Below are 15,135 nucleotides of genomic sequence, written 5' to 3' on the forward strand. Positions count from 1 at the left end.
ATATATACAAACATATGTATGTATATGTATAAATATATATGCATATATGTGTGTATATGTATATATGTATATGTGTGTATGTATACATATATCATGCATACATATACATATGTATATATATACATGTATATCAGAGCTCTCCTTTGATGGAATCAGTTTGATTATTTTTGATCAATTTTCAGTATCGAATAATGAGTTTTCGTAAAAAAATTATTACTAATTCATTTTGCAAATTTGGATTCATAAACCTGCAAATTTATAACTAACGCTTATAAGAAACAGTGAGCTTATATTTATTGGACCTGAGCCAAAGGTTCCATTTCAAATGCAACACTAATCAAATGATGGTTTGCATTTCAATGAATGTAAGTTGGCGCCCAGCTTTTCTCCTAAAGCAATCCTGAGGCAGAGCATCAGAAATGCACGCTGTGGAGAGCCAGCACTAGAGATTTCACATTTAAAACCATTCATCTCCTATTTCAGTTCTGCCTCCTCAGTCGTTTCTGATCTGCAGGTCTTTTTTCAATACAGCAAAGACTGTCAGATCCCAAGGAAAATGCACCGTGCTTCAGCTGAGTTGCCACGAGGCAGCTTTTCTTTGAAATTGGTGTTTGGACTGAGAAGAGAAGCCTCTCACCCCAGGATAGTAGGGTCCCCCTCTTGCCTCATCCTCCACCCCAAATCTGACCTCTTCCCTCCAGCAGGACTGTGGGGGGTGGGGGTGGCCTCATCTCAGGGCCAGAATCCTCCAACTGACCAGCCCCAAAGTCCGAGTGTCCAAACCACTTTCACAGTCTGTTGATGTTGTATTTTTGCTTTTGCGGTTTATAAATTTTTTTTTAATTAAATTCAGTTTTATTGAGATATAGTCCCATACCATACAATTATCCAGGCTGTACAATCAACTTCACAGCACCATCATATAGTTGTGCACTCATCACCCCAATCTATTTTTGAACATTTTCCTTACACCAGAAAGAATCAGAATCAGAATGAAAAATAAAAGTAAAAAAAGAACACCCAAATCATCCGGCCCACCCAATTTTCCATTTCGTTTTTGTCCCTATTCTTCTACTCATCCATCCATACACTGGATAAAGGGAGTGCGATCCACGAGGTTTTCGCAATCACACTGTCATGCCTTGTAAGCTACATTCTTATACAATGTTCTTCACAAGTCAAGGCTACTGGAATGGAGTTTGGTAGTTTCACGTATGTACTTCTAACTATTACAATACATTAAAACCTAATGAGAGTTATCTATGTAGTGCATAAGAATGTCCACCAGAGTGACCTCTTGACTCCATTTGAAATCTCTCAGCCATTGTAGCTTCACTTCGTTTCATCTCACATCCCCCTTTTGGTCAAGAAGATGTTCTCAATCCCATGATGCCGGGTCCAGATTCATTCTCGGGAGTCATATCCTACATTGCCAGGGAGATTTACACCCCTGGGAATCAGGTCCTACGTAGAGGGGAGGGCAGTGAGGTCACCTGCCAAGGTTGCTTGGTTGCTTAGCTAGAGAGAGAGAGAGGGCCACATCTGAGCAACAAGAGGCACTCAAGCACTCAGGGGGAGACTCTTAGGCACAATTATAAGCAGGATTAGCCTCTCCTTTGCAGTAACAAGCATCATAGGGGCCAGCCCTAAGACAGAGGACCCAGCACATCAAGCCGTCAGTCCTCAATGTTTGTGAGAACATCAGCAACAATCCAGGTGAGGAAGTCCAACACTTTCTCATTTTCCCCCAGCTCCTCAGGGGGGCCCGGCATATATATTTTTATTCTCCACCCAAATTACTTTGGGATGTGTTGCTATTTCACTGTAACTTATACAAACCTACCGTATCTCACTTCCTATTCAAATTTCCACGCAATTGTGGTGTTTGAACAAACTGACTGTAGAAGTTATACTGTTTAGAAAATATAGATCCTACAACAAATAAACATCTCTTCCCTTGGTCTCACATGGAAGTTGAAGTTTTAACAGACAGTCATTTCAACTTCTACCCTTTGGCTCTATTTGCCCTAGTCTTAACTAGATCTGCTTCATTCATATCTCTAGTTGAAGTCTGGGCTCTTTTTCACTCTTTTTTTTTTTTTTTTCCACAGTTGCTGTATGCTTTAATGCTGACATTCATATCTGTCAAGCTCTGGCTCTGAACTTCAGTTGTCACTGACCAGAGACCAATCAGATTATACACAAAGGAATCAGCATCTCAGAGTTTGGAGACAGCCATTACAATTCATGAATAGATGTGACTGCTGTAAGAGCTTACAATCTAGGGACCATTACAATAATCGTTTCCTGGTTAGGCTGTGCTGTAAGATTCAATTCTGAGTTGACACATTGTAGTTAGTCCATATTCATGAGGCATTATAGTGTTTGCCTTTGTTTCTGGTGTACTTCACTCAAAATGCTGTCTACAGGATCCATTCACCTCACTGAGTGTCTCTCAGCTTCACTCCTTCTTAGGGTTACTCAATATTCCATTGTGTGCACACACCACAGTTCACCATTCTGATCCTCAGTCAGTGTACCCTTAGGCCACCTCCACCCATTGCAAATCATGAATACTGCCTCCATCAATGCCAGTGTGCAAATGTCCATTCATGTCTCTGCTCTCGGGTCTTTCAAGTACATACCCCATAATGAGGTTCAGGACCTTATGGCCCCCACATACTTAGCTTCTTGTGGAACCACCAGAGTGACCTCCAGAAAGGCTACTCCATTCTGCCTTCTCATCAACAGTAACTAGAAACACCCCTCTCTCCATGTTTACTCCAGCACTTTTACCACATTTATATTTTTTACTACAATTTTATAGAGTTATATTCACATACCATAAAATTTCCACAGTGTGCTGTGAGTTGTTTATGGTATTATCATATAGTTGTACATTTATCACCACAGTTGGCACTTAAACCTATTGATTACTATGAAAAAAAATTTAGTGAATAATAGAAAAGATAATAAAAAGAAAAATAAAATGTCATACAATACAATGTAATAGTAAGGACAGAAAACAACACCACTGCCAAGAAATCCATATACCTCCCTTATATCCCCCTCTCATGCACAATTACTTTGTGTGCCACTTTGAATGTATTGTGTCCCCCAAACGCCATTATCTTTGTAGTCTTGTGGGGCAGACATTTTGGTGCTGATTAGATTTGCTTGGAATGTGCCCCACCCAGATGTGGGTGATGACTCTGATGAGATATTCCCATGGAGGCACAGCCCTACCCATTCAGGGTGGGCCTTGATCAGTGGAGCCATATAAATGAGCTGACTCAAAGAGAGGGAACTCAGTGCAGCTGTGAGTGATGTTTTGAAGAGGTGCAAGCTTGCTAGAGAGGAACGTCCTGGGAGAAAGCCATTTTGAAACCAGAACTTTGGAGCTGATCTTAGAGGGAAAGGTTTCAATCTCTCCCCATTGAGTAGGATGTTAGCTGTGGTTTTTCATATACTGCCTTTACCATATTGAGGAAATTCCCTTCTATTCCTATCCTTTGAAGTGTTTTCACCAAGAAATGATGTTGAATTTCATCAAATGCCTTTTCTGCATCGATTGAGATGATCATGTGGTACTTCTGCTTTGATTTATTGATGTGGTGTATTACATTAATCGATTTTCTTGTGTTGAACCAGTCTTGCATACCTGGAATAAAGCCCACCTGGTCATTGTGTATAATTCTTTTAATGTGCTGCTGGATTCAATTTGCAAGTGTTTTGTTGAGGATTTTTGCATCTATGTTCATTAAAGAGATTGGTGTATATTTTCTTTCTTTCTTTCTTTCTTTCTTTCTTTCTTGTTTTGGTAGTACCATTGTCTGATTTTGGTATCAAAGTGATGTCATCTTCATAGATGTATTTACTAAATTCTCTTGTAATTTCATCCATTACCCACTGGTTTTCTATGAGTGTGTTCTTTAGTCTCCATATATTTGTGAATTTTCCAATCTTCTTCTTGATATTTATTTCCAGCTTCATTTTGTTATGATCTGAGAAAGTGTTTTTTATATCAATATTTTTAAATTTGTTGAGACTTGCTTTGTGACCCAACATGTGGTCTATCCTAGAGAATGTTCCATGAGCACTTAAGGAAAACATGTATCCTGCTGTTGTGGCATGTATTGTTCTATAAATGTCTGTCAAATCTAGTTCATTTATCATACAATTCAAAGTCTCTGTTTCCTTATTGATCCTCTGTCTAGATGTTCTATCCATTGAAGAGAGTATTCTATTGAAGTCTCCAACTATTATTGTAGAGTTATCTACTTCTCCTTTCAGTGTTCTCAGTGTTTTCCTCATGAATTTTGGGGTACTCTGGCTTGGTGCATAAATATTTATTATTGTTATGTTTTTCAATGAATTGACCCTTGTATTAATATGTATTGTCATTCTTTGTCCCTTTTAATTGTTTTACTTTTGAAATCTAATTTGTCTGATATTCATATAGCTACCCCCAGATTTACTGGTTGCTGTTTGCATGAAATATCTTTTTCCAAACTTTCAGTTTCAGCCTATTTTTGTCCTGTATCTAAAGTCAGTTTATTGAAGACAGCATATAGGTGGGTCCTGTTTTTTAATCCATTCTGCCAATCTGTGTCTTTTCATTAGGAGATTAATCCATTAACATTTAGCGTTATTACTGTAAGGGCAGTACTTTCTTCTACCATTTTGTCTTTTGGATTTTATATGTCAGGTCTTATTTTTTCTTCCGACTCTTTTCCCTCTTCCTGATAGTCTTCATTTCTACACTCTTCTCCAAACCTTTTTCTTCTGTTTTTCCTTATCAGCCTGTAGCACTCCCTTTAGTATTTCTTATAGTGCCAGTCTCTTATTCACAAACTCTCTCAATGTCTGTCTGAAAATATTTTAGTCTCTCCCTAATTTTTGAATGACAGTTTTGCCAGATATAGAATTCTTGGTTGGCAGTTCTTCTCCTTCTGTATCTTAAATATATCATACCACTGTCTTCTCGCCTCCATGATTTCTGCAGAGAAACCTGTATATAGTCTTATTGAGCTTCCCTTGTATGTAATGGATTGCTTTTCTCTTATTGCTTCCAGAATTCTCTCTTTGTCTTTGACATTGGACAATCTGATCACTAAGTGTTTTGGAGTATGTCTATTGGGGTCTGTTCTCTTTGGGGTATGCTGTACTTCTTGAATCTGTAATTTTCTGTCTTTCATAAGAGATGGGAAATTTTCAGTGATTATTTCTTCTATTATTCTTTCTGCCCCTTTTCCCCTCTCTTCTCCCTCTGGGATACCCATAGCATGTATATTTATGTGCTTTCATGTTTGTCACTCAACTCCCTAAGACCCTGCTTGTATTTTTCCATTCTTTTCACCATCTGTTCTTTTGTGTGTATGATTACAAATGTCTTGTCTTCCAATTCACTGATCCTTTCTTCTGCCTGTTCAGATCTACTGTTGTATCCCTTCATTGTCTCTTCCATCTCCTCCATTATCCCCTTCATTCTCATAAGTTCTGCCATTTGTCTTTTCAAGTTTATGACTTCTTGTTTGTGGTCATCCAGTGTCTTCCTTATATCCTTCATCTCTTTTGCTATATCTTCCCTCAGTTCATTGCATTGATTTTTGAATTCATTTAGGAGATTTGTTTAAACATCTTTAATTAGTTCTTCCTTCTGTTCATTGAATTTATTTAGCATTAGTTGCCTCAACTCCTGTATCTCGGTTGAACTATTAGTTTGTTCCTTTGGCTGGTCCATATTTTTGTGTTTCTTAGTATGGCTTGTTATCTTAAGTTGTCTAGGCATCTGATTTCCTTGATTAGTTTATTCTGGAGCTCATTTTCACTCTTTTACCTAGGGTTTTCTTGTTGGTTGGCTTTGTTCTCTAAACTTTGGTGTTTAGTTTAGCTTATCCTTGGCCTCTAACTTAGGTTCTATTTAGTTGATCAGAGTTTTTCAACTCTTGTTTTTCTGTTTCTTGCCCTGCCTCTATGTAGACTTTTTGTGAGAGGGTCTCCTCAGATATGGTCAACCGCAGTAAGGTTTTCACAGTCCAGAGAGGCCCAGGTCTCAGGAGGAGGGTGTGGAGTTTCCTTGAGAATGAGACCCTCCTGTGAGGCCTTTAGACTCTGTGCTTCTCCTATGCTGTCCAGCAGGTGGTGCTTGCCAGCCTGCAGCTCCCCCAGCAGTGTGAGGAGATAAGGAGCCTTTAGTTCTCCTGGTGACACTGACCCTGTCAGGATGTGGCTCACTAAAGCTGGTTTCTGAATTCCAGCCCCTAGGATCTGAGTTCCCCAGAGGAGGGCTGCCACTGGAGCTGGGCCATGCCTCCCTTTTCCTGGGAAGTTATGGTGTTTAGCAAATTTTCCCTGCCAGTAGACTCATTGCTTTTCTCTCAGAGCTATTCTAGCTGTGCTCTTGCCTGGGCCCAAATTGCAAGTCTTTGAGGCTTTCTGTATGGACTTCTTGGAATTGTTATTTTTTTAAAAAAGAGAGAAAAGATAGACAAAAAAAGAAAAGAAAAAATGAAAAAGGAAAAAGAAGGGCCCAATATAGACTATTTACAATCTTTGCAGTTGTGATGGGCTATTGAAATGCTAAAAGACAAGGAGCTGAGGGCGATTAAGGAACAATCAAGAAACCAGGAAAAACAGCTTTTCAGAGAAGGACGCTGGCCTCCCTGGTTTGCATATATGCCTGATCCTGTTTGAGCCCAGCCCTTCATATTATGTTCACCCCCAACTCCAAAAGTCTCTGTTTTTATTTATTCTTTTTTTTTTTTTTTTTTTTTTTTTTTTTTTTTTTTGCTGTTTTTGCTAGCCCTATCTCTTCTCCACCAGGCTGACTGCTCCCAGATTCTCCAGTGTCTGGTCTGTTTATCTACAGTTGGAGTTTTTGTTCAGCAGTCTGAGTTTGCTAATCAGAGCTGCAACTGCAGTTCTCCCTCCTGGTTCCCAGCACCCATGGCCCCTGCTCCCTCGGGACTGTGCCTGGCAGGGAGGGTTGCGAGCCCCCTGGACATGAGAACTTACAGATTTCACTGACCTCAGCTGCTCCATGTGTTCGTGAGTGTTGTATGAAGTATTTCCAGAAACGGACTTGTTTTTTAACAATGAGGATTTATTAGCTTACAAGTTCATGGTTTTAAGGCCATGAAAATGTCCATATCCAGGCCTCAACAGGATGATACCTGGACTCGGCAGCCTCATGTCCTCTCTCATGTGGGAAGGCACATGGCGTGTCTGCTGGTCTCTCCCTCCTCTCCCGGGTTTCATTGCTTCCAGCTTCTGACTTCAGTGGCTCCTCTCTGAGCTTCTGCGTGTGTCTCTCTTCCAGTTTCTGCCTCTCTTAGCTTCTGTGTGCTCTCTCTAAGCTTTTCTGGCTTTTCTCTCTGAGCATCTAGGGGGTTTTTGTGTGTCCTCCCTCTGTCTTTTACCCTTTTATAAAGGACCCCAATAAGAGGATTAAGACTCACTCTGAAGGAGGAGGGTCATATTTCAACTTAAGATCCTACTCACCAAAAGATTCTACTTTTGATGGGTCTGCACACACAGGTATGGGTTAAATTTAAGAACATGCTTTTCTAGGGTACACATAGCTTCAAACCTCCATATAAATGTTGATTTATCACAATTTGACAGTAAACTTAGCCACTTCAGATGTAAATCATGGTCATTGCCCATTAACCCAGAAGACATTTATGAGCTTAATACTATTCTGAAAGCAATCTTTCTAATACTTATTGTACTGCCCCGTTTTCAGTTATTAAGGAAAACATTAAAGAATGTCAGAAATACCTCCAGTGATTTCCAGAGTGTCATCTACCAAAATCTCAGTCTTACAGTGTGCCTGCTCTCCAGAGGTCTGCACAAATTCCCATTGCAAAATCCACACGATCCAGACTGGGTAAATCGGATGTTGCTTAAACTACCAGTCAGCAGGAAAGTTCATTTACTTAACTTGCTCAACTTCTACAGATGATTTTAAAAGCAAACACTAGAACAGTATCTACTGTCAGAAATTGTATATATAATGATTGCAAAACCTGAGTTGTCAGAATGAGCCAGAAAAAAAAAATTATTTGACAAAAATGACATGCCACAGAGAACTTTTAAAGTCATACAATCTCAAGACAATTTCCTGTAAAGATATTCCAATTTTCTTAGCATCATCAATTCCCTAGATTATCTGGAAAGTCATTAAAATGTATTTCATTATTTCTTGCTTCCAAATCCCTAGGAACTCTATCATCATGTTCACTGATTTTACTGTCTTGTGCATCAGGCCCAACTGGGACTTTAGGATGGAGTTAGATTGATTTCTAAGTAAAAATACTTCAGACTTCCTGTAATTCTGGAACTCTAAGTGGGCTTAAGTGTTACCTTACCCACTATCCACATTTTGCAAGTGAGAACACGGCTGGAGGAGTGATGTGGCTGACTCCAGGATTCCGATGTGGAAGAAATGGCCCAAGAGGAGCCAGGAATAGGTCCATCATGAGGGTGTGTGTGAGTGTGACTGTGTGCACCCCCTCACACACACACACACATGCACACACACAGAGGTAGCAAATGGAAGACAGTGGGAAGCAGAGATTACTGCTGCTTTGAGATTACCAGCAAGAAATGTGGATTAGCCATGGTAAGGAGGTTCTTGCTATGACATAAGAATGAAGGAAAGGGAAGGAAATTGTAGAGAACTAGGCTAGATTTCATTCTATAGGGTTAAGGTCCATTGGAGAATATTCAGGAGGGGTGTAAATGCTCAGATTTGCATTGGAAAAACACCCTCTTGCAACAATATAGATTTGGCTTTGAAAGGTGCACAATTTAAGACAGCCCTCCAAGAGGAAGGCAAATCAGAAGGAGGAGCAGGTGTGCCTCATGGAAGAGAAAGTTCAGCAGGTGGCCTGGTTTCTAGAGTGGGTAACTTAGAGGCAGAGCACTGAAATAGGAATAAAGAAAAGATAAAGAGGAGGAGAACAAGGGAGCTCCCAGAAACATAGTGAGCCCAGGCTTGAAGACCATGCTTTGAGATACTGCCGGACTTCAGGTGTGGAGATCATGAGGAGGTCTGAGGTGGAGACATGGATTTTGGGGTTGCCAGCATATGGGAGGTCACACATGGGAGAGAGTTGGCCCAGGAACAGGTCTGGAGGGGGCAATGGCTAGCCTCATTGACACGGATTGAAGGAAAACAAGAGTTAGTCCAGAAGGCGGAACAGCCATGGAAGAAAGATAAGCAACAGAAAGCAAACCAAATCAAAATGTGGCAATAAACATTTAAATAACTTTCCTCCCTAGAACTTTCCCAGTGAAATTTGCCTCATCTGTCAACCTATTACTATGAAACTCAAGTAGCAAAAGCAGGGGTCTAAATTAGAGTGCAGAAAATGATTAAGTTCTTTTAGTTTTCTTCACTGATTATTTTATGTCAGTCCTGATGTATCCAGGATGACCATCCCAGTAATCAATATTCTAAATCTTTTTTTTTTTTAATCAGTTCTACAGTATTTGGAACCTGTCTTGTTGACATAGCATAGTGTATTTCAGTAAATATACAAACCATTCTACAGGTTCTGAGTAGATTTATTTACAGATTCTCAAGGCAGTTGGAAATTCATATGAGCCGTAAATATTGATATGTGGGTGATGGTTAAAGAGATGAGTGCCTTTTATTATTGTTGTAAACATTTCTTAAGTAATTGTTTTTCTATAAAAAGTATACACACTGATGACTAATGTAAAACAGTGATATTTAAATATGCATCTAAATAAGTAAATTGGCAAACTCATATTTTGTATGGCATTTTTACCATTCCTGTCTTGCAGAAGCTATGATAGTACTGTAAGAGTCTTTTCCTTAGCTCTATTTTTAATCCCTATAAACCTGACATTTCTGTGCCTTGGAGAGCAAAGGGTGCTAGTTAAAATAGAGCTGTCTTGCCTCACCCTGCTCTAATGAGTCAGAATTGGGTGCTAGGGGTGGGTATCTTTATTTTTAATTGGTTCTCCTAGCTCATTTCAGTTCACCTCCATGTTTGAGAATACTGGCTTTGAAAGAGTAGCCGGTGCCATGTGAAACAGTTAAAGCAGTGACCTCTTAGCTTCTGCATGGCCTTCCTTCCCTTACATATCCGATACTTTGGAATTGTAGGAAAAGCATTGTAGGATACTTTAGGATTTTAAGGATACACATAGGCTGAGTTTGAGAAAAGAACTGAGATGAATCTGCCAACTTTCAAAGATGAGATGGCTGTCATCAGAGCCAGAAAAAAGGAGTGTGGGAGTGTGTCTGGGTTTAAGAACCGCTGGCACATTAGCTCCAGGTAAAAGAAGAAACTTGAATAGTCTGTTCAGAAATAGGCACTCAGGGAAGTCCAGCTCTGTGTGGGGATAATGATGGAACTTCTCTACTATCTCCTAGAATCCCAGGACCCTCTCACCCTGCAGGTGGCCTGGGGCTTTCTGGGGACCTGAGGTGTTGACCTCATTCCAAGCTATAGCCACCAGTTCCCCATTGCTGGGGAACACCTCACCCCTGGGCTACCACTGCATCCGCCCACTTCCCCCTGGTGCTTTCTGTCTCTACTTAAGCATCACTCAAATGTGGGGTGCACAAAGCCAACTCTGGCCAGCTGCCAGTAGCTCCCCAGAACATGGCCATTTGCAAATATTCTCCCTGCCAGGGGCATCCATTTTGCCAAGTCCACTATCTCCAGGCAAGACACAGATCTTGTTTCATTTTTATTCTCCTTTTAATTTTATGTGAAGCTCCTTATCACATTGCAAGCAAAGGGGCAGGAAGAACCTGAAAATTTAAAAGCAATCATATCTTTACTATTCCCAGATTAACCTTTCTGATGCTTAAGAGTTTGGAGTAGGGCACCCTTTGTGATAGAAGCTTCTGCTCAATCTTTTATTTGGCGTTTGCATGTTTTCACAGACTCAGACTTTCTTTTTTTTCTCCAATCAATGCGAAGCATATTTGGAAAGAGTTCTCTGCCCGTCTTCCCCGAAGGCACCTGAGCAATCAATGCCCATCTGCCTGGGTGCCGATCAAGCACATGCAGCTTTCTGAGCATTCGGTATCGACAGCTGTTGGGACAGTACATGGCAGATAGTCTCTCCCTCTACCTTCATTGACACCACCTGTATACACTGGGCTGATGGACCCACCATCAAGGACACGCTCGTCTGAGGAGTGGCATGATACAATCCCTTTACAAAAGTTTAACTTGTTTGGACACATAATTGAAAATAATTTTGGAGACATACAATATAAACAAATCTTTTCCATTCTCAGAGAAAGGAGTACAAATATTTGAAAACATTAGGGGATATTTCCAACAAATAATTCCTTGTGCCCTACTCTGTGGTTTGGGTGATAACTGCTCTGCAGCACTGCTGGTGCCGGCTGAAGAAACTCTCCAGAAGCTGACCTGACCTGAAGGGGGTGGATGGGTTTGTGGGCTCTGGGAAGGAAGGGCAGGTGTACCAACAGGGATCAGGGACAAATGGCCATGGGGCCTTGAGCATTTCAGGAGACCCCCTCATCTCTGGATGCCCACACAGGCTGTCCACTCCCTTCACATGTCAGAGCACAGAGCTGCTCACACCCAGTGTGCAGCGAAGTGGGAGGGAGCCTGCTCGCTCACTCAGTTCTCCTTTGGAAAATCACAGGGATGCACTCCCATTCTGTGGCTTGGGAAACTATGATTGGCACCCCTTAGGTCAGCTGTCCACACTGGGACTAGTTTATTTTAGGCCAGTGAGTAGGGCCCCATAGGAATGCAGAGCTCCCCTACCTAGCCCAGTGGACAGGATGTGGGGTCTTTAGGAGATCAGGCCAAGTTGTCCTTTAAAGTGTCATATAAAAGACTTAAGGGATTTCTGTTGGTTCACAAAAATCACCAACTCATATCAGGTGATTAGAAAATTCAAAAATCTCTACCTATTTTCCTTCACTGATCAGACCGTCCAAAATGAATTTAAGCCTGAAATTATTTAATTTTTCATAGTATTAGGCTATTAGATATTTAAAAAGAATTAGAGTAAAATGATTGATGGTTTCAAAATATGTATAGGTCCCTAAAATTTTTTTTTCCTTTTTCCTAAGATGCTCTCACCTCACCTATCCAAATCATGTCACAGGTGAAAAACCAAATGATCTTTAATTTTCTTGGCTCTAGTCTAGAGAAACGTGTGTCTTCCAGGATCCTTAATTTTATCATTGTTATACATCCTTAAGAACTACTGAATAATGCTATATATGTGGCACTGAGCTTAGTAATTCATACAGCCACCCAGTGCCAAGTCAGAGCCCACTGGTGGCTGTGACAGGGGTGGGTCTGATACTCAGAGAATAGAAAGAATTAACAGAAGGTAAGGGAAGATGCATGGCCAGAACAGGGCAAGGAAAAACAATAAGTGAGAGTAGAAGATAGCGTATGTATGAGTGCTGATGTCATTTATGTTTACATAATTTATATTTAAAATCAGTCTTTAGCATTTAAAATACACAAAGGCATCTTATATCACAATAGGCCCCATGACTTTAAAATCAGCTCGCTAAAAACCATGGACCCTGTCAACTGAATTTTCAGCATCTTAAATCATTTATTAACTTAAGGAGTTTCATAAACGTGCTGGCTAGGGAAACTTCTGGATCCAAAGGATGCTGTAAAGTGTCTCCTGCTTATTTGCAGAGAGGCGTTACCAAGACCCTCGAATCCAAGTTCCTTCGTACAGGATTGCAGCTGTTTTTGTGGGGAACAGGAAGGAGCCGCGGATCAGAGAAGGGAATTTTCCTGCAGGACCTGCCCATCACAGGAGCAACTTTCTGCAGGCAGCACCTCCTGCCCACCCACCCCCAGCCACAGGAGCCATCCTGAGCTTAGACACAGGGAAGCACACCTCAGATCACCCCAGTCTGTGCTCTGTGTCTTCCCCATGAGCTCCCACTGCAGCCTAATTTATAGTACAAATGCCACCAAGTTCTGTGTTTTCTCTTTATTATCTGCACGGGACCCGAGGGTGGGAGCCATGCCCGCCTCACGTCCTGCACAGTACCTGGTGCACTGGGTCTCGGCGCGTCTAAGATGATAAATTGTGGATGGTACAGGCTGCAGGGCTGAGTGTGGGCCATGCACCTGTCAAGCTCCTCATTGACAGGTGCCACAAGCCTCTCCCTGCTCTCACCTGTGCAGGATCTCCCCTGCCACGAGCAGCACCTGGAGCCTACACCTCTCCTTACACAACACACTTGACCGTATCTCGTCCTGTTGTAGGCCACTTCGTACATTCATTCTCACTTGACTTATTTGAGCAATGACTGATTGTCCTTTGAAAATGCTTATTGAAAGAAAGTCAAGTAATATGGAAAAATAAAAAAGTAAACAATTAATCAGGGAAAAATAATGAAAAAGAGAATACTACAAACAGCGGTGGCAATTGTGACATTAGGTATTTGAAACACACCTCTGTGTAGATACAGAACTATACATTTATTTTGCAGGCTATTATTTTTAACCTTTTCAATCAAGATATTTGTAGACTCGATTGCAATTATAAGAAATAATAGAGAGAGCCCATATACCCTTCAGCCAGCTTCCCCTGCTGGTAAGGGCTTGCATAACGAGGTGCAGTGTCACCTACAATGGACTGGTATTGACACAAGCCTCCAGCCTTCTTCAGATTTCATCATTTCTACATGCACTCACGCATGTGTGTGTATTTACTTCTACAACATAGTTTATCAGGTGTTGTTTTAGTTTCCAAGCTACTAAAATAAATACATATTATGGGTTGCCTTTCAACAGGAATTTATTGGCTCCCAGTTTCAGAGGCAGAAGGCTGGCTGCCTCTCAGCTCAGTATCATTTGGTTGGCTGGAAAACTTTGGTGTCCTCGGCTCTTCCAACCCATGGCAGTGATCGTGGCGGCGTCTTCTCCTTTCCCTCTGGGTTCTGTTGCTGGCTGCTCCTCTGGCTCTCCTCTCCACCTGACTTCCTCTCTGCGTGTAAAGGACTCCAGCCATCCAGGCTGAAGCCTGCTTCAGTGGGGCCACGTCTTCACTGAGGTGACATCTTGAAGGATCTTATTTATGATGGATCCAGACCCACCAGAACATGCACCAACACCAGGAATGTTCCCCAATGCGGGTGCACCTCTTGTGTAGATTCATGTTTTCACCCCATGGTCAGTATGCAAAGGGGATCCATCCCAGGGATCCCTCGGGCTTCCCTTTCATAGCCACAGCCACCTGCCTCCCACCCCCTCCTCCCCCTCAATGCCCGGCAATTACCAATCTGTTTTCCTCCTCTATAATTTTGTCTTTTCAAGAAGATTATATAATTTAACCACACGGTATGTGACCTTGTGGGGTGGACTGTTTTCACTTGTCATAACACTCTTGAGGTCCGTCCAAGTTGCTGCGGCATCATTAGTGGTTCATTCCCTCTCGTGGCTGTGACATCTCATCGGATGGATGCACCGACTCTTCTAACCACCTAGCAGGTTGAGGGACATCTGGGTTGATTCCAGTTTAGGGCTATTAAGAATAAAACCATTATAAGCTATTGTGTACAGGATTTTGAGTGAACATAATTTTCCATCTCTCTGAGGTAAATGCCCTGGAGTATAATCGGTAGCTCGCATTGGAGACAACTGTTTAGGTCTTGAAGAAACCGCCATGCTTTTCCCTGGGATGGCTGCACCCTTTTACCTCCCCATCTGCAGTGATACCTGAGTGATCCAGTGTCTCCTCATCCTTGCCAGCCTGTGGTGTTGTCACAATTCTCTCTTTCAGCCATTCTGACATGAGTGTGGTGACAACTTGTGGTTCCAACTTGAATTCCTCAAGTTTTGCTATGGCTTAAGTCATGCTATTCTGTGTTCCTCCAGAAGTTTGGGGTTTTGTTTGTTTGTTTGAATTTGTTTTGAAAGGAAACAGTTCCTATTTGGCCATCCTGTGGAGCTCAGCAACTCAGGTATCATCTTTTCTAATTCCTCTTTTGGATTCTTCTTTCGAGTCCATGGGTTATTTATTTATTTGGTTTCCAAATGCTGGGGAATTTTTCAGTGATCTATCTGCTACTGATTTCTAATATTTTCAAATTCACTTTGTTTAGTATATATTTTGCTTTACATT

The sequence above is a fragment of the Choloepus didactylus genome, chromosome 11, assembly GCF_015220235.1.
Source record: "Choloepus didactylus isolate mChoDid1 chromosome 11, mChoDid1.pri, whole genome shotgun sequence".
Lineage (NCBI taxonomy): Eukaryota > Metazoa > Chordata > Mammalia > Pilosa > Megalonychidae > Choloepus > Choloepus didactylus.